Raw genomic sequence first — 21,628 nt, 5'->3', positions numbered from 1 at the left:
CTCGGAGCAGGGAGGTGGGAAGAGAAGGGTCTAGAAGTTATTCGTGCCTCAAAAATTTCATTTCCGGCTTGTACAGGAGTCCGACCTTCGGACTGCTCGGCGTACAGCTGTCACAACAAAGTTTGACATTTGATTCTACATACGATGTATAGTAGTATTAGCTTTGGTTGTAGCCGTGTTCTTGAATGGTTGGTTAGCCTGTGTAGTCTGCTACGTTGCTTTTACTACGAAATACAATATTGTACTAGTACATAACACTCACAGCTAGCTTACACGAAAAGGGGTGAGTGGGACATGAGGCAGGATCCGGAAGACAGGTAGGCAGCGTATCTCCGCACCGAACACACTCGTACAACACCAACGAGCTTCAAACACACACACACACACCCGGGTTGTGTACGGGATTAACGCATGAATGAGCAAAGCTGATTCAACTGTGAACCACCAACGAATCGACAGTAGGACAACGTGTGGGTCTATTGACCGGTTGAGTAGGACGCTAAGAAGCCAACAACGAACGGCCGAACGTCTAGCTTATCGTATGTACACCGCACCGTGAGAAAGAATGTGTAAAGCAATGGAATTTTGTATAAAACTCAGCCTATAAACGCAGTAAGTATCATGGTCGTTTTGTTCGAATTATGGAGCGTGTGAAGGATGTGAATGTTTGAGAAGGATATCGATGATAAAAATTTTATGGACTTTAACTGTAGACAGTTATAGATAAAATCTAAACGTTAGATTTTACACTAGCCTGCTCGCTGGCTACGCTAACAACACTGAACAGTAAACAGAATACGAATTTGCACTTTTCAAAGGCAGATGAAAGAGGAGCATCAGCATGCAGCACCGTGCGAATAAATAGCGCTGCCTAGAGTTCTATAGTAAATAGAACAGTACAGTAGGCTGAACGGTGAAGTCATCAATGAAGTATGCGAGTGATGTCATGTATGGATGGTACCGGTAGAGGATCTAGACTCTAACAGACAGAAAAATCCGTCTGTCCGGAGGAGTCATATTTTTTTAATTTTTTAAAAATTATTAATATTTATTTATTTATTTATTTTTTTTTACTTTACCAGTACCAGCTCTCCGTAGTAGGTAGGAGGTGGGGGGAGGGGGGGGGGGGGAATTCCGTTCTGAGGTGGACCAAGTGGCTTTAATTTAAAGATATTGATTGGGATAGACCCACTCTATTTCTTGCGAGTAGGCCCTACTCAGTATTAAAGTGATTACAACGTTAGTTGCTTTATTGTGCAGGTTTATCAAAATATCTAACTCATCATAGCAATTATTTCCTCCCGATATGTTAAACTTGAAGTTGGTATTTAATACTGTAGTCTGTATACAACACTGCACACTGCACTGGCACTGGTCCGACAGTCCCTGACCTGTACAAATCACTGTCGCATTAAAACTTTTTCAGGAATGGACCAGTAAAAGATGGACAATCTGGGTAGACCTACTGGCCTGACAGAAAGGTCGGACCAGTAGAAAAAATAGGTTAGTGTGCAGTTCTGAATGTATTTATAGATTATTCCTTCTGTATCGGCCAGCCTCCGAATAGACGTCTATACAATGTACATCGCAGATAACCAAGTTAGATTGTTTTCTAGCGAGAACTTGAATATAAACCAGAAATTCATTTCAGTAGGATTCATTTCAAGTTAGTTTTATTACTTCAGGATCAAATGAAAGTCTTTTAATGAAATAACACTTTTTGAAAAATTAGATCTTAATTTGTCAGATTGTGTCAAGACTGTGTCATGCAATATTAAATGAAGGTACTTTTCCCCTTTTAATGAATTACCCATATTTGAAGGGTCTGATAGTATTGTGCAATTTTCACAAGTGAATGTTTTTGTAATAATTCATACAATTGTAAAAGACTTGACACATTTTTTTTTTCAGTTCTTGTGCAGCGTCTATTTTTGATACTCTCATATACATGTATGTGGTAAAGTCCTTTGAGCACTGCCTGTAGCATGCACGACTTTACAATGAGGAGTTGTACAGTAGACTATAAGCTTTGTCTGGCTGCAGTTAATTTTGTACAGTATTTAGATTGGAGGTAAGGTCAAGACTGTGTGTGTGTGTGTGTACACACACTGTAAGTACCATTCTAATTCTGGCAGGAGAGATTAGGTATTTTTAGTAGAAGGGAAGACAAAAATATTTTTTTATTGCTTACAATGTCATGCACATTTAGAGCCTAGTAGGGTAGACAGAACTATGCTTGAATTTCATTGCAAACCATTAGTTTGTTGGTATTCATTGTTATAATGCCAGATGTGATGTAAACTCCAGAGGTATGTTTAATTTGGTAGAATATGTGTATGTTTCTGTTTTGCACAATATCTCTGAAGCTGTTGCTTCTTGGGAAATATGAAATTTGTAACCATGTAACCATACTTTTTTTATACTTTGTACCCAATATAGTACAAATACAGTGCTACAGACATGTATTTTTGTTCTTCTTGGGAAATATGAGTGCTTTTTCAGTGTTTACTAATTACAGTATTGTGCTGTCATGTATGATGGGCACTTGATAACTACACAAAGCCATTTGTATTGTTTGAATATACCTTCTCTGTGGTTACATACATATCTGAGAGTGCAACAGTTCAATAGATGCCCCTGAAAAAATTGAAAATGAAACTGATTTGTATATATTTTTTGTCGGTGATCATATAGCCAAAAAGTGTTCTAACACATGATAAAGTTTGGCCTGTACAAAATGTCTATTTCTAAACCTACAGGCACACAAGTGATTGGAATGGATGCCATGTCCCTGGCACTATAATACGCAAGTTGCCTCTGGCGAGCAGGATGTAGTTGAATTTACTTAATCCTGTAGGTCAGATGATGGACCAATGTGACCACAGGAGTCTGCTTAAAGAAGAGGAGAGCCAATTGCATTTATTTTCTTAGTGACCTCATAATGTATCAGAAGTTTTCTGCTGGAATGAGTAACGTGACTTATTAACATACCATTTAATGAATATGACGCCAGATGAAAGCACAGTTCAATAAATGACATTGGTAATGAACACGGGGCTAAACCTATTGAATGGACATGTTGTAAGATTGGAAACTGACATTAGCAGTATCCAGGTTGCTTAGTGACATGACTTCAAATGATTCAGACCAGTCAAATTTGAAGTGAAATAATTTTAGCATATATTCAAGATGCCCTCTCTATAGTATAAATGTTTAGATTTGTGCAAGAAAGGGCCATTTGTCTGTAGTTCAGGTAATAACATTCCAGCCATGAAGCTATAGAAAACCATGCTTTAACACGATTACTGTGTGTTATCCTGAAAATTGCCAGGTTTTCATGAGGATATGCAGTTAAAAAGTCCTCTAGCTTAGAAAGTGATTGTGCTATTAAAACAAGTTTCATACAACAGAAACAAAACAGTTTTATACAACAATGCAGGGATTTTTTTTTCCCACTTCTTACCCACTTGTGTAGAAGCCAGATTTCTAGATTTCTTAAACAAAGATGTGGATTTTCTAAGTAAAGTTAGATTTGGTCATGCAAATAAGATTAGGGATCACAAGCTGAGATTGCATAATTAATCCTTTAATATTTACACCCTGCACTATGGTAAATGGGGAGGGGGTGGATGTCATATCAAAGGAGTACATAGCTGTGAATAAATATTGGTGCAGCATATTATGGCAGTATATCCTGGAAAAGGGTTACACATAACCTGTTCGTCTTTTAGTCATGATTGAAGAAAGCAGGGTTTATGTGGAACACCTGTGAGCTGGGATCGGCAGCGACTGTCTGTGGGCTGCCCCAGTCATAGCAGTGACAGGATGAATGTGGCTTTCCCAGCCTAGCTCCATGTGAGCAGCAAACCTAGAGCCAGTGGCAGGATGTGGGCTAATTTTGAGCTGCTTAGTGAAAATTATGGCAGATTAACCTGGAAAAGGACTATCAATACACCAAATGTGAACTGACTGTGAGAACCTGCTGTTATCACACAAAATGTACATTCTATGCTCTATTGAGGATTCTATAAGTCCATGAAAGTAACCGACGCCTACCGATACAGAACATACAGTGGACGAATATTTTAGCGAATAGATTGTGTCATGTGAGATCAGTGCAAGAGCTACACACGGGTGTATGGATACACCGTGACCCACACCCGCAATGTGCAGTATATTGTATATTGAACGTTTGTGATAAGCATTGTGTGTGAGTTTGTGTACAGTGTACAACTTGTTTGTTTGTTGTCTTTTACTCTACGAGTACATGCATGCTAAACCCAATTTTGTATGATGCAGAGGATTGTTTTAAAAAAAAATGTAGACAATGTAACATAAGGATCGTACTGTATACCATTTAGTGTCATTCATGTGGCAACAAATGAATAGACTTTTAAAGCAAACAAAATAGTGTCGCAATGTGTGCAGCCATGAAGGCTGGGGCGAGTAGGATCAGACAGTACATCAAAAATATGTAACCACAAGTCGGGCAGCTTTTGTTAGAAACGCAATTAGAGCAAGAACAAATTACACACACAAAAATAAACCACGAGTAGTTCAGAGTTAGACTACAATGTACATTGTACATGAAAATCCATGATAAATTATTACAGGCATATCATGCTATGCTGAATGAATGCTTAGTCATTCAGAAAGAAAAAAGAAAATACCAGAAACTTAATATTCCACAAAATCCTAACCAAAGAACACAAAGCATGATGAATACACTCCCTGTATTCAGTGGTTTGTTACAGGAACGGTTACTTTATAGTTGTTTTTTTTTAAAACAATAGTTATATAATGAGTATTAAAAGTATTTTTTTCTTTTAATGGTATAATAAATGAACCATATATAGTCATACATGTACAGATGTGGAAGTAAGAAATATAGAATGTAATGTACAAGAGCAACTTATTAGAAGCGATGAGTGGATGAATGTGAAAAAGTGATGGAGATTATGAGTGTAGTCAGTTTCGTGCACAATTGTAGATTACATAGTGCAAATGATGCCCATGCCATGCCCTGTTTCATATTAAAGTTCATTGAACTGTATCAGAGTCAAGATATCTTACTCTGATTATTTTCAGGGACAGCAGATTCACTTCATGATTATTTTCTTTTTCTTTGTTTGATCAGTTTGTACAGTGCAGTGAAATACAGTACCCAGACAAGTCTGACAGTGAGGTCAATACAATTAATAAAATCTCAAACAAGTCAAGTGCAGTTATGATGGTGCAATATGAATGATATGCCTATTACTTCAGTTCCCAATTTTCATAAACAGTGCCAAACATGCACTCATGTGCCCACAACTACCACAATTTGTATTATCACTCCTGCCATGCCTCATTACTTTGGCACATGTTGATGTGAGCCCTGCCTGGTGTTGATTATCAAGTCTGGTTGATGATTTGTTTGTTTGTTTGTTTTCATCTCTCCTAAAACTTCCCCCACATCTGCCAGGAAATCACTATGCCGATCACTGATGATTCAGCCTCCCGCGCTCTAGAGCTTGTGGAGGAGTTCCAGCAAGCAGCGGAGCGGAACTCTCAGCTCCAAACGGAGGTGCTGGAAACCATTAGAGTCCTCAACTCCCATCTCAACCGATTGCTGGAGAAGCAGGGAACGCGTTGGAGGTTCAAAGGTCGGGGAATCCCGAGTCGAGGGAATGCTGCAGCAGCAGCAGCAACTCCGCAAGATGTGTGGGATGATAGAGACCGAGACGAGATTAGAATACTAAGCCTTGCGTCACCACCTTCCACGTTCGCCGAGCTGGGGATTGTGCTGCAGGTTGGCGGGGCTGTGAGTTGCGCGACGCTGAAACACGGACAGGCAGAGCTCCTGGCTCTGGACCCGAAGCCAGCGTCAAGTAGTGGAAAAATATTGGGGAATATCAGGGTGGCGGCTGTCATGCCAAATTTGTTTGTTCACAACGACAATCAACTCAAAGTTGGGGATGAACTTCTGACTGTCAACTGTCAACTGATTCAGAAGTGTTCTGTGGATCAAGCAAGGTACAGTATACAATTCATCTATTCTTTTCTTGTTTTGATTTCAATTTTGCATTTGTTTTAAATAGAAAGGTAATGACATTCATACAGAATAACAATACTCCTTGCAGAAACTGTCAAAAACTTGTAGTTTCTCCTCACTGTCTCAATTCTACTTCAAGTCCTGTGATTGGTCCAAGCATCACTGTGTCACTCTCATCATCACTCTCGTCCTCACTTGAGCAGCATTGTTCACAGCAAAGTAGTTCTGTACTTCAGAATCTCCTTGTAACATTCAGACTAGTTCAGACCTTCCAGTTCACCTTGACACTATTGGTTGATCCATACAATCTCCCATGCCTCAATATCGGGTGACAACATTTTATAGGGGGGAAGTGGATTGAAAAGGAAGGGGATTTGTCTGAGGTACAAGATTCTGACATCCAGTATTTGAACTACTCTAAAGGACAAGTTCACCTTCATAGACATGTGGGTTGAGTGAATGCAGCAATATTAGTAGAACATATCAGTGAAAGTTTGAGGAAAATCAAACAATCCGTTCAAAAGTTATGAATTTTTGAAGTTTCTGCTCAGTCACGGCTGGATGAAAAGACTACTATAGCTTGTGATGTCACATGTGTACAACGTTATAAAGAAAGAATAAAGAATATTCAACATATTTCCATTTTTCTCGCATAACAAAAGAACACTTGACTTCTCTCTTTCAGAAGGCAGGGGGAATAATATCACCTTTGACATACGTCAGTAACAAGTCGAAGGAATTTGCACTTTATTCAAAAAGTAAAGTTTTGTGAAATTCTCTTTTTATTTTCCTTATATTGTTGTACGCATGTGACATCATACACTGTAGTAGTCTTCTTATCCAGCAGTAACTGCGCAGATACTTTAAAAATTCATAACTTTTGAATGGATTGTCCGATTTTCCTCGAACTTTCACTAATGCGTTCTACTAATATTGCTGCATTCTCTCAATCCTTATGTATATGAAGGTGGACTTGTCCTTTGAACGATTCTCCCGAGGTGATTCAAAAGAATTGGTAAAAGAATGGGATGAGAGATGACAGATCTCTCTGGTAGTATTAGTATACCAAATGTCTATGTTTACATAATTTGGCAAAACTGAACTTGAGCACATTTGGAAAAGTGTAGCAAGTGTTACAATGTCCACGAAACGTCTGCATAATTAGCTGTGTGTTTTGATTCATTAGACCAGTATGTTTTCACTCCATATCTCAGGCTCACTGACACAATAGTTACGTTCAGACGGGAGCCCTTAACCTCGAAGTTAGAAAACTTCGAGGTTAGAGCTTGTAGTTAGGGACCGTGAAGACGCACTCGTAGTTAGCAAACCTCGAGGTTTGCTCGATGTTTCGAGCCACGAGAAATCTTATGGTTAGCGCTCTAACCACAAGCCGCGGGGGGTCCCCACTCGTAGTGAAGCACCGTGTGGACACAAAAAACAACGAACTCGAATTTAAGAGTGACCTCGCCGTAAACTCAATCCCCCACAATTTCCCTCTGCTTCCGGGTCAACCTCCCAAACGTACACCACAAATACACTACACGTGAAAAACCTGTGACGCACGACACAACAACATCTTTTTTTTCCATGCGCTTGATCTCTGAAACCGAACACGTCGAACTCGCTACTGTATTCTATATTCTTCTCCGTCGCTAAAAAAATGTTTTCGACGAATGTCTTCATAAAGGCATAAAGTCATCAGTGCAGTGCTATCTCTGCATACCATGACAGAGAAAAAGAGTACCTGTAAGCGAGTCTGACAGGGTTGGACTAAAGAATAAATAGACGCCTTGTTAGTAGTGTGGGCTGAAACTTCCGGTTTTGTGGTTTTAACATCGAGTGGGACCCACTCGTAGTTATGGGGGGCAGAAGCTTAACCTCGAGGTTTCGTAACCTCGAGGTTAAGATTCGTCGTGTGGACTCACGTTAGGGGGCAAGAGCTAAACCTCGAGGTTTCCTAACCTCGAGGTTAGGGCCTGCCATCTGAACGTAACTAATGTTGTTTGAGAAGGTGTGTGCTCAGCCATGAAATGTGCACTCAATTTGTCAAAAACTCTGTGTCTGCCTGAACGTTCAGTCATGCTCAATCCATGGAGTATGCACTTTGCTTCCGCAAAGTGTTTAGTACAGGCCTGGTTTAATCGCATTATATACAATTTTCAGAAACCTGTAGAATGTTTGTTCTATTGCAGAAACCAGCAATTAGTGAAAGTACATGTATGTAACGCAAATGTGCTCATATCTAATCCATACTCTCCCTCAGTGTATAAATAAAGTTCTTCATGTTTGATGGGATGTGAAGCTGGGAGAAGGGACTACATTATTTTCAGTGAGGTTTTGTCTAGGTGTGTATGTTGATTATGTCACCAAAGACCTTCAGGCTCAGACACATTAGGAAGTGTTCTCTCAGGATCGACATTACATCATACATCCCTCCTTCTAAAATGTTCTAGATGCATCCCAGAATAGGTATATGCAATTAAACTAAGGTAGTACTGAAGGTATAGTATCCTCATAATTCCATGATCAAGCAGAATGTGGCATGCAGAGCAAGGTCTAAAAAATGTGTAAAAAAAAAACATGCAATGAATTTTAGTATGCTTGTAATGCTATGTGTAAAGATTTTACTATTTCCTGTGGTTTGATCTCGAAGACAAGTGAAACTACGTGCATTCTCCTCTCATACTTAAAGTCCTTTTGGATACAGCAAAGTACAAGTATGTAGATTGAGGGGAAAAAGGATGCTTTCTGAAGGAAAATTTCTTCTTGTACAAAAATCCAACATTTTTATGAACTTGTACCAAATGTAGGACAGTTGTCCTCAAGTTAGTACAACACACTAATTTCACACACTGAAATTTGAAGGCAGTATACTTTGATTGATATAGGTCTCCCAATTCAAAACATTTATCTTTAAAAAATCTTAGATTTGAGGTCAGAAAACCTATTTGCTGCCATGATAAGAAGGTTTGTGTATGATTTGATACAATTTTTGTTTCTGATGTGAAGTAAAGAAGACCCACATAGACTTGGTCAAACTAAAGACTATGGATGTATTTCTATTGCTGTAAGTATAATTATCCTGCTGTAGATATGAACAGCTGTGTCAAGGGAAACAAATAAAGGAATTTATTGTGCCATATTATGCATTGCACAAACATTAATAAAGGATGCAAGGTACACTGTACATATGATGTATCATACTTTAAATGTAGGACATCATGTTAACTTGTACTTATTTTGTCCTGTTTTTGTGCAGTGCTCAGGCAAAACTTTTGATTGGCTGTTGAGAATCAAATAAATTTGATAGAATGTCAATTTACACTAGGCCTAGTTGATATCCAGGGAATTGTATGTGTGCCAGTCTCTTTTAGAAATAGATTTTAACGAATTATTCAACTTTGAGTTTGATAGTAGGACCCATAGAGTAATGCACATCGTATACAAAATTGTACATAGTTTGAATACAGAAGCTTCAAGTCAAAAAAAAAAAAAAGTCATACAATATATGCAATAAGATCTGAAAACAGCTGTACTGGAAGCTCTAGTTTCTATTGCAGTTTGGTTTTCAGGAAGTTTTAATGAACTGAAATATCCTTTATTTGATGTGGATTTGCATTGTATGCAGTACAAAGTATCACTTAATGCACAGTGGCTTCCTGTGATTGTTGCAGTGTTGATAGAAGGTCCAATAAGTGGCTGGCCTCCTACTTTATTCCCTCATTTCAATTTATACCCATTTCCTCAAGGCCCCTTATTAACTATGATGGTTACTTTAAAGGGATGATATTTTGGTTGAGGTGAGGATTCAGCTTTTAACTTTTTATGAGATACTTGGAAACCACTTTATGGAATGTTAAAGAGCATACAATGCTATCGAAGAGGAATTCAAAGGTTACAGTATACTTGATGAAAATCGGGCTTATAATGGCTGAGATATCCAAAATCAAAGTAAAACAAAATGATTCTAACAAAAATGTGGGCCCCACCTTTAATTAGGATCACTTTGTTTTGGATAATTCAGCCATTACAAAACTAATTTTCATCAAATAAACTTTGAGTTCCTCTAAAGATTATATGTGACCGGCGACAACGGTTTCAGGCAAAGTCAGGAATTTTGAAAATTTGAGTGTACTGATATCTATTGTAACAACAACAATGGAGCATGCATGCGTGGACAAAACATTTCCGACACGCTGCGAGGCGTATCGCCGAAAGCCGAACTATGTAAATGTGTGCGACGCACTATCCAATCGCACGTGAGATGCCTCGCCGTAGCAACACTGGGCATAGTGGCGCGGCATTTGAAAGAAGATCGAATCTGACGAGTGCGATCCAACATGGGGTGTTTAGAATTCCATTTTTGGTAGGAAAAACTTAGTGTTATGCTGTGAAATTTAGTGTAGATGTACAAAACATATCAAAGATTCAATTTATGAAAAAACCAAAATTGACAAAAATAGTGGTCAAAATCTTTGTACCCCGCCTAGGAGGGACTTTGCTCTTTTGCCTGAAACCGTTGTCGCGGGTCACATGTGATGCTCTTTCATATTTCATAAGAAGTCTCTCATTATCTCAGAAAATCATCATACAAGTAGAAAGACATTGGAAACCTGAATTCCCATCTCAACAGAAACTGTACCATCCCTTTAATACATTTTGAATAAATTATTAAGAACTGCTCTGGGTAAAGAATAGATTTAAAAGTTTTTGTACACCCACCCTTGGTATCACCGGTGCTAAATCAAACTGTGCCCAGAGATTATTTAAATACTTTAGTAAGCCATTGATGCTGGAGTATGGAAGAGCTTTCCCCTTGCAAACCAAGTATTCCCTAGTGTATAACATGCCAGTCATATTCACTGTCTCCTAAAGGTGATCATGTCTGAAGAATTCTGGATTTACACTATATGATCTGCCATTACTAACAAAAACAGATAGTTCCTTGGCCCATTTCCAACTTCTCCTGATTTTTATTTTTTGTTTTATTTTGTTATGATGCTAACGGATCTAGACAAACCAATCACAATATAATAAATGTGGGGAAAAAAACCCATTCAGATCTCCTCTGGAGGTAACAAAAACATAACCTTTGTGGCAGATGGAGCCAGGCAAACTTGTCTCCTGTGATAAAGTCATGAAAATCGTTGGGTATTTGTTCATTACATCACATCTGATATTCATGTACCATGTTTGTAAGTACCATCAGTCACTTCATAGTACCTGCAATTTGAACAAAGAAATCTTAATAGCTAAGCAATAAAATGTACATCCAAACCCAATTCTAAATATCATAAAAATGTTTTCTGTCGAGGAGAGCTGTCAGTGTTAAGTATAACAGAAAATCGAATAAATGAAAGATTAAGTGTTGTCAATGACGAAGATACAAAGTAGAAAACAAAAATTGGAAATCAACGAGTACAGTGTACTGTATGAAGCAGCAACTTCTCCTGATCTTGAAAACAGTATATTAAAATGTGACCAAACTTGTGTAGGGGTGAGAGAGTGAAAATCTTGTGTGGGCATGACGTAAAAAGGAGTGTGCCCAGATAAGAGGTAGCACTGACTCATTGTAACTAAAGAACCTGATGTACTGATTACTGCTGTAAACTCTCTCTTTAGTTCTAAAGGTGATAATCCTGTTTCGCTGACCTTGACTGCAGCCAACAAATCTGTTCATGATCTTGTGGGCACTGTGATGAATCTGTTCAAAGCTGCCAAGGGGTACCTTTGGGATAGACTCTCCATGGATCAGTTTTGCAAACTTCTTATTAGGCTTTCTACATGCTATCACTTATTTTCATACTTATAACTTGATATTTATCACGATTTTGACTGAAAAGATGAAAGTGAGGAATCCTAGAAATCTGAATGACCGTGAATGTGTATTGACAGTTGTACTGTGATTGTAACTAGGACCAGCTCCAAGGGTGGCTACAGCTCATCCAGTCCCCTTGAGCCGGGCCAGGCACCAAGGGATGTGGTACGGTAGTCACAGCTAGGGCTTGGATTGATTCTAGCCTGGCTGGTTGTGAGTCAGCTCTGACCATCAAGTGTTATGTCGGAGGTGTGAAAGTGAGCAAGTGCCATGCCAAGGTGCGTGCCTTGACACTGTGTCTTGTGATGGTAGAAAAGGCACTGCCAAGCTGATCAAATCCATCACAATGGTCTGATGAGCAAAAGTTGAATATCTTTGAACGTCAGCATGAATACGTAGCTGTCAGAACTATGCCCTGAACATAGCTTCTCTGCTCTTGTACACCCTATAGATGTTGTATGTCAATCTTACAAATTCATAATCTAATGAAATTGTTGTTGTGATTTGACAATCATGACATAAAGAACAGAATATTTTTGACCAGTTGTACAATAACATGTTTGAATTTCTTAGACCTTTGAATAAAACCTTGACCCATTGAGAACGGACTGATTTTGCTACAGCACGCATTTCCCATAGACCCTTGCCCGAGTATACTGTACGCGGGACTCGTCCTCAAAGGGTTAAGATTACACTGTCACAGGAGACATTAAGCGAACTCATTTTGCTGGAATGAAATAAAGTGTCGCAGAGTTTCTGACTTATTTCGTTCTGAACAGCTTTCCATAATGATTAGTAATGACCTATCTTTTGAAGTATGGAAATAATCTGAATCCATAAGACAGGTACATGATACAATATGATATTAAAGTTTGAAAAAATGTCACACTGCCATGTAGAACAAACATTGTGAGCTGTGCCAGAGACCAAACAAAGTAGAAAAAGACTGTTTAATGCTGTGATTTGCACACAATGTTTGGTGCTCTCATGTTTCAGCTGTGTACTACATGATCACTATCAAGAATTACGCACTGAAGTGCATGCCCTGACATCATAGGTTAATTTGGGGTAAAACTGAGATAAGAGAGAGAGAGAGAGAGAGAGAGTGGGAAGGAGGGAAGGGGATGGGAGAGAGTGAGAAGGAAAAAAAAATCTTGCATCCTTTTAAATAGAGTTTGATGTTAGTACATCGGTATTACTTGCCAATTTAGACATTCATTAATTGGAGCAACACTAATGATTTCAGAGCTTTACTCATGCCTTGAAAAAAGTTGATATTGACAGAAACTCCTTCCACAGTCATAAGATGTAGGAATGGCCCCACCCCTCCTCTCGGTGAATCACCAAGTTTTTCCATGAATTAAAGCCATCCAATTGATGTAATTATCATTACCTATAGTCATTATATTCAAAAAGCATGAAAAGTAAAAAGGTACCACACTTCTACTCCATGTAGACTTTGAAGTTGACTCTACACACACTGAAGAGGAGTGACTCGCACTCATGCTTTACATGCAGCACAGTGAGCAAGATGTTTGCACCCTTTTGTGAATTGTAAAAAGAGTTTGCGCACTTTCATAGTATACAAGTTAGCATTCGTGCATTCAGCAAGTGCTAGTGCCACAGACGAGACAGAATACTGTGTGCATTCATTATTGCACGATCACTGGCAACAGTAGCCTATGGGGAAGTTATACATTAGCCTAGATGCATTTCGTTTTATAATTATATGCTCACATATTGTACAGTGAAAATTAAGCGGACAAGAATACGCATTCCTAAGGAAAACATCCTACAAAGATATGTAGAATTTATCAGGGTTAGTGAGGAAGTAGCCTGATAAGAGTCATATTGGTATCAGAGCCAAAGATACTGTAACATCCTGTCCTTCCTTTGGTCTGTTAGCTATCAGTGCATGAAACTATGGTACAACTTTACTGTAGACCTGTGCATTCATATTTGATTTCCCACAGTGATTTGTTGGTGAAATATCAGGGTAAAATAAACTGATAATTCACTTGGTACCATTCTCATGTACAAAATACAAGCTGTACCATGGTATTTATCGTCCCCGGTATTAAAAAGCACTGCACATGTGCATTTCTTTCAGGAAAGAACAAGAAGTGTGTCAGGTCACATGAGGAATACACTGAGCTGTACAACGGATGGTGCATACAATCATTTTGTACACAATTTACACTGAAATCTTACACTGTACATGCCATACATACAACATTTTGTGCAAAGTTTGAATTACCACTCTTAATACCACAGTATTTTTCTAAGTATTTCTTAGGGTATTTCATAGGGTACATTTGCTTGCATTCACTTTAGAAAATACCACATGTAGTGCCATGGTATTTCAGCGTCAATGTGAATGCACCTAATGTTAGAAGAAATTTAGTCCCCACTTCCTGTTGTGTGAAGTGTGGCTAATTCTAAACACTCTCAATGTCACTGCACCCTGATTAATTAAGGGTGCATTTATCAACTCACTATGGGCGTAGAGGTTTCCAAACAACTTTCAGGTAGTTTTGGACAATTTTGTTGTTTGATTACGGTATTTGTTTCTTTGAGAACGGCTTTCTAAAATGCTGTGAAAAGTGCGACCGCAAACATGTTTGAGCGAGAAACATGTTTCTGTAGAGTTGATAAACGCGAAGTCATTTTTAAATATGTTTATAGCTTGAACCTGCCTACGCCAACCACTGCCGATACTCCTCATCTCCACTCCATAGGTCAAACTGCGCAGTGGAGCTGCACAGTGACAAGACCTTCCAATTGACTCACAACAGGGCTGTATGCAACAACATGAGAAACACAAATCTGAAAGGTGTCTGCAAACCCATTATGATAGTGAGTAGTGAAATGTGTTTTGAACTTGGGAAAGGTGATAAACGCAGCCTTTGATCATCATGAGAAAGGATGACAGCCTAAAGCTTGCGACCATGAGAAGTGTGTACCGTTTACCAGACGTGGACACCAGTCAGTGAGGATCTAGTGGTTTCAAAACAAATTTATCAGCATTATCAGGGTGATGCAAGGACGTGATAAAGTTTGTGCACAACATCCTAAAAATATGCAATATTCCAGCACAACTGCAAACAGTTATAATAGGCTAGAAATGAGAATGTGTTTGCAAACTAATTCAACATATGACTGAAGATACGTACAGATGTATAATTGGATTGCGGCTTATTTGCTATATTTTTAAAATGTTTAAAGTCTAAAAGAAAGTATCAAGAGAGCATCCATAGCTTTTGACCTGCTGAGGCTTGCTCATGGGCCCTGGACCCAGGCTGCAATTGATTGTGGTTTAATAGGTTCATGTACCATGGTTCAAACCAACCTGAGTATGTACTTTTAAAAGAGCTGAAATATCCAGTTATTTTGACTCCTGAATTATAAAGGAGAGTGGAAACAAATGTTAGAGGGAGATATCAAAATGTCTTCAAACCGTCATTTGCGTCACTGGAAGATTTGATAAAACTGGAATTGCCCCCCCCCCCCAAAAAAAAAAAAAAAAAAGAAAAAGAGGGGAAAATCAGTTGCAAGAATGTTCTTATTTTCAATGAAGAAGCAAACAGGAAGGATGTTAGAAAGAAAAGAATGAATGAGTCAGATCTACATGTGTACATTGTATGCCAGTTCTATGATCACAGAACAGAAAACTCCCCCTGTACAAGTGTTCTTGTACATCCATGAATGTGAACATTACTTTAGATTGCATAAAATCTTAGGTGTGGGCTTTAATAGAGACAATGTATTAAGTGTAATGGAGTCAAGATTTAAAGATTCTTAAGACTATGCATTGTCTATATGATAATGATTAAAAAAAAAAAACTTCTTAAAATAGCAAAAATAAAATGATTAAATGATCTGATATTGTGTGAACATTCAAAACAATGTGAATACTACAATGCTACTTCAGGATATGCACTTTCACATTATTTGTGAAACCACTCATTCCAGGTAATTAAATATTTAATGAGTCATGATGGAAATATTAGAACTTAAAAGAAGTCAAGTAATCATGTACTTTTATCTTGTACAATAAATGTAGAACATTGTATCCTGTGCAAGCTCACAGAATTTATTTTTGTGCATCTGTTTTATCCTAACAAATCCTGACCTTTCACAGTCTACATGGATCACACACATTTTCCTGTTCATGTCCCCACAGCTTGTTTGTTGTGATACATTTCAGAGGATTACAGCATTTTTTATGTTTTGTGGTGTGTGTGTGCATGTACTGTATTGTGTTTTGCTTGCTTGTAAATCATACTGATTGTGGATTGTGCAACAGCCAAATTGGATTTAGAGCTTTTTCAGCAGCTACAATGTTCACTTTTGTTGCAGAGTAGAATGCTGTACCATCTCTCTTCATTACTGCCAGTGGTTGAGAGAACAAATGGATGAATGTTATAGCACTCAGTATGATTTGTAAGTATTTCTCTTCTCAAGTCACACATTGTACTGTTTGCTTCTTCTTCAAGGCCTTCAGTTGGTGTGACATGTACTCAAATTATTATGGTAATCTTTCCTAGTTTGATCAGTGGCTGGTAAGAAAAAATTGTAGACTTTACACATTTGTCAAAGTGATATGAATGTAGAGGATGTGTACAATGTAGGCTTATATGGTGACATTGACTGCTAGTGATGATAGCATCTTTGTAAACAATTAAGGTGCTCAATCATGATATATAAAGAAAATTTGTCATTTAAAAACAATTGTAACTGGATTCCCCTTTGAAATTGTTGATGAGGCTGCACATTATACTTTGAAATTGTATTTTCTGCTTTGGTAATATTGCCAGCGTTGTTGCAGGTCTTTCATGGGTCATTATTGAAGTCTACCTTTTGCACAGCACCTTGGAATGTAATGCTACGATTTTGTGTAGCATTTTATGATGTTTGCCACAGGTAATTTCTTAATTGCAATTTAAGGATTTATTGTGTGAAGGTCTCCAAACTGACAGCTTATGATCAAGATTACAGTTGTATGTACTCTCCTAATCTTTTTGGTATTTAGTAAGGGTATTTCTTAAGCTCCTAGATCAGACTTTGTACAGATTGGGCATGTGGTATACAATGGAGAAATAGGCTTTTGAGCATTTTTAGCTCACCTGAGCCAAAGGCTCAAGTGAGCTATTGCGATCGCCCTTCGTCCGGCGTCCGTCGTGCGTCGTGCGTCGTGCGTCGTCCGTCGTGCGTCGTCCGTCGTCCGTCGTGCGTAAACTTTTACATTTTTATCTTCTTCTTGAAAACCCCAAGACCGATTTTCATCAAACTTGGCAGGTAGCATCCCTAGGGGGTTAGGAACTCAATTTGTTAAAATGGGCACCATGCCCCACCCAGGGGGCCCCCAGGGGGGCCCAAACCCCCCAAAATTAAGGAATCTGTAAAAATCTTCTTCTCTAGAACCAGAAGTGATAGAGCTAAGTTAATACTATGAGTTAGTACATTGATGACTGTAGTTTCAAGTTTGTTCATGGCAGAATCAGGGGTGCCCCCCTTGGGACCCAGGGGAGGGGGGTGGGGAGGGGTCCTAATGGGGCCTAAATTATACATTTTCATCTTCTTCTTGAGAACCCCATGACCAATTTTCACCAAACTTGGCAGGTAGTATCCCTAGGGGGTTAGGATCTCAATTTGTTAAAATGGGCACCATGCCCCACCCAGGGGCCCCAGCGGGGCCAAACCCCCCAAAATGAAGGAATCTTTAAAAATCTTCTCTAGAATCAGAAGTTATAGAGCTAAGATAATACTATGAGTGAGTACATTAATGACTGTAGTTTCAAGTTTGTTCATAGCAAATCCAGGGGTGCCCCTCTTGGGGGCAGGGGGGGGGGGGGTTGGGAAGGTCCAAATGGGGGCCTGAATTGTACATTTTCATCTTCTTCCTGAAAACCTCATGATGGATTTTCGTCAAACTTGGCAGGTAGCATCCCTAGGGGGTCAGGATCTCAATTTATCAAAATGGGCACCATGCCCCACCCAGAGGGCCCCAGGGGGCCCCCAATCCCCCCAAATGAAGGAATCTTTAAAAATTTCGGCCCTTATTGTACATTTTCATCTTCTACTTGAGAAGCCTGGTCAAATTTTAGTAGAGCTGTGAATAATTTAGATTAGTGACTGCGTGAAAGGTGAACTTGCGATACTCAGGTGAGCGCTAGACCCGCGGGTCTCTTGTCTTTTTATTCCTGTAATAGATACATGTAGTGTACATTGCAGTTGAGTTTGTTTGTTTGTTTGTTTTATTCCTGAGTAGTCATCTTTGCACCTGTTGAAAGGAAAGAGCTGAAATCACTTAAAATGTTGCCATACTTCTGTCTTCTTGCGATGATACATTGGTCAGAGGAACAGCTGTCTATTGTAATACCTTCTCTAGACCTGTAAGGTCAGATTTCAGGCATGATGCCTGTGTATTAGCCAGATCAGTATTCACTGCATGTTTGGTACAATACTGTTGTATTTGGCTGTGTTTATCATCTTTCTCATATTTGAAACACCATGTCAGTACCCACCAAATCAAAACGCGTTTGCAAGGGCCTTTCAGATTGCTTTTCTAGAGTTGTTGGGACCTTCATATTAAGGACTATTGAATGCAGCAGTATTAGTAGAACACATCAGTGAAAGTTTGAGGAAAATCAGACAATCTGTTCAAAAGTTATGAATTTTTGATGTTTCAATGCCACCACCACTGGACGAGAAGACTACATGTATTACACCTTGTGATATCACACATGTAGAACAGTATTAAGAAAGTGTAAAGAAAATTCAACATTAAATATTTTCAACATAGTTATGTCAGTAACAAGTGTCAGAGGGAATGTTTTTTCAACAACAACAAAAAAGAAGAAATTTTGTGAAATTCTCAATGTATTTTCCTTATCGTTCTACGCATGTGATATCATGTGTAGGCTCCTAGATGTACACTGTAGCAGACTTCTCATCCAGACGTGACTTCACAGAAACTTTAAAATCCATATCTTTTGAGCAGTTTGCTACTCTTCAAATAGCAGCAGTGCTAAGTCATGTAGGATTCAATGATCAACAAGTCAAGACTTTCTCCATGATTACCTGAAAGGGGTAAAAGGTTAAAGTAATTTTTTATGTCATGTTGATAGAATTTAGAATTTTGTGCAGTTATAATTTTCAGGGTATTATATAATGTATTATGTATTTGTTTGTTTGGGGTTTTTTGTTTGTTTTTGCAACACTGTTATAACTCATATTAAGTCTTTACCCATAAACCTTTCTTCATGAGTAATACGACTGTATGGAACCCAAGATTCTTACTTTGGCAAATAATTGAAATGTGTGTGTTCGAGACTAGACGAATAATTTTTACCCAAATGGTGTGGGACTTGGCATAATTGGACTTATTTTTGGCATTAGTGGTCTTGACTACAAGGTTAGGTATTGGAATAATCAAACATCGCCTTAGTTTGGCCTTCTGACAAGGATACCCATTACATTTTGTGAACAACTAGGGGGGAAAAAAATGATTCAACTCCTGGGTGGAGAGTAGCTTGGTGTTGAGCATGATCATGCCAGTTCATTTTGGCTCCTGTCCCTCACCTTTCCTGTTGAGATTATTGTTGTCATGGAAACAGTTGGAGGTCATCATGGGATAGGCTGTACTAGTTGAGTCTATGACGGTAAAAGTAGTGCAAGATGGGACGTGTTTAGAAAGTACTATCATTGTAATTTATTTATTACCACCATATTGTATTGGTATGTATTACAATGTACACCATTCAAAGAGTTTACTATCACCATTTAGGAAGATCCTAGTTTTTAGTCAGATGCTAGAGGTAATTTGATGTCATGCATTAGCCCAGCAGCATACAATGCAATCTCATGCTAACATTCTAACATACAAACGTTGTACCATATAGGCCGTAGTTGACACACCACAGGCTTGCATCGAATGTGTGATTTAGCTGTCAGAATTGCACTGTATACTAGTTGCCAATTAAATGACAAAGGTGTTCTAAACTAAAAGAAATCAAAAGATTGCTCCAGCTAACACTCCTACAATGTACACTATAATTATAGAAAGTATGATTGCAACTGTACAGTATTTTGCCAATTGATATGTTATTATATAATGTAATGCTTATGTTTTAACAATTACAAGCTAGTTTATGAACAAACATTCTAGCAATTTTGCAGATTTACCCCAGACCTACTGTATAGCTTGTTTAGCTGCAGTTGTAATCTCTTTGTGAACAGAATCCCAAAAGCCCAATGTAGGTTTCAGATTTTTTCAGAGAGAAGCTTACGATAATCCATTGTCCTTTCTGTTCAAAATGGATCATAATGGTTGTTGCGCACACTCCTATCGTATGAAGTCTCTGTGTATCTGAAAATATTGTAAGTGTGCGATATTGTGGTTATAACTTCCATCCAAGTGTACAATGTGTACCTTGACAATACAATTATGGTTGTACACTGTATGTACAACATAGCTCTATGGAATGGATACCCTCTATGAATAGCTGTACCCTGTGAGGAGATGTTCATAGATCATACTGAGACATTGGGTCAAATGAATTACTTTATTCACAACAGGATCCAAGAATCCCTTCTGATCGTGATCTGACGTATATTCCACTATTGTTTTTGAGAAGAGGCAGCACAGTTTCCTTTGTCTTCTCTGAGTCATGTTGATGTTTATCTAGTCTAAAATGTTGTATGTGATTAAAATCTCTGAGATCCAAGATTCAAGTGTCATTTGGTTACAGTAAATTTATATGCCAGGGATTGTGAGAGTGTGAAGTAACAGCTTAATATCATAAAATCGTCTCTGTCCATAGACAGAAGACATGCTTGGACAAGATTCTCTGAAGGGATTAGTTTAAAGCTACTGAGGAAGCTTTTGAAATGCAGAACTACTACATGTAGTGAAGTTTTTGAACTTGAATGCAGTATTAAGCCATGTGATTCATGGGTCTTCTATCTCTTCTGTGTCTTTGCAATATGCCTGGTTTTTTCTTATTGCTTGTTCTCATTCTGACATGTTTGTGTATCATTCTTATTTAACACATTACACAATGTACTTCACCTCTGCTCATTAGTCATACAAGTCTTTTACAATGTGGTTTGTATCTTGATCTGTGTTTGTGTTTTCACCTCACAACCAACTGCAGCAGTCCATGCCTGGCCTTGATTCTAGTTTCGTATTTATATGATGATAGTTAAACTTGTAGTACTCCTTTACCTTAGCACTAAAACATTCAAAAACTATGAGAATAAATGGAATACCGTGGTGGCTCTGAAAGATAGATCACAGTAAAAGTAAAAACTTCAGTTTTTATTTTCACAACCATTAGATTCATTTAATAGCACTTTCCTTAACTGAATTTGAACATGTGATACATACATGTAAAGTGTACATTCATCTTTGAATGCATACATTGTACCTGGGATTTTTTTTTTCCACAATATTGTGCAAGAAGTTGTGTCCTAAAATATGTAGAAAATGACAAAACTAAAAAATGGTTCAAACTTGTGGTAAATATCTGAAAGTGCAGGCAAGATGATATTGTGTAAATGTATGCTACTAAATTTTGAAAGCTTTGCTCTCTTTTTAATAATATTCAACTTGATTGTGTGTTGAGAATCTTTTCCTGTATACCGTCATGTACGTTATACAATGTACATTGTACGTTGCATAGTTGAATCTGAAATGCAGTGTTTCTTTCCATGAAAGCATGATGGTCAATTTTACACTGTACATTGTTTTTTAGCATCCTTTGTCCCACCGG

Source organism: Diadema setosum, chromosome 7, assembly GCF_964275005.1.
Source record: "Diadema setosum chromosome 7, eeDiaSeto1, whole genome shotgun sequence".
Taxonomy (NCBI): Eukaryota; Metazoa; Echinodermata; class Echinoidea; order Diadematoida; family Diadematidae; genus Diadema; species Diadema setosum.
This window is presented reverse-complemented; position numbering follows the sequence as displayed.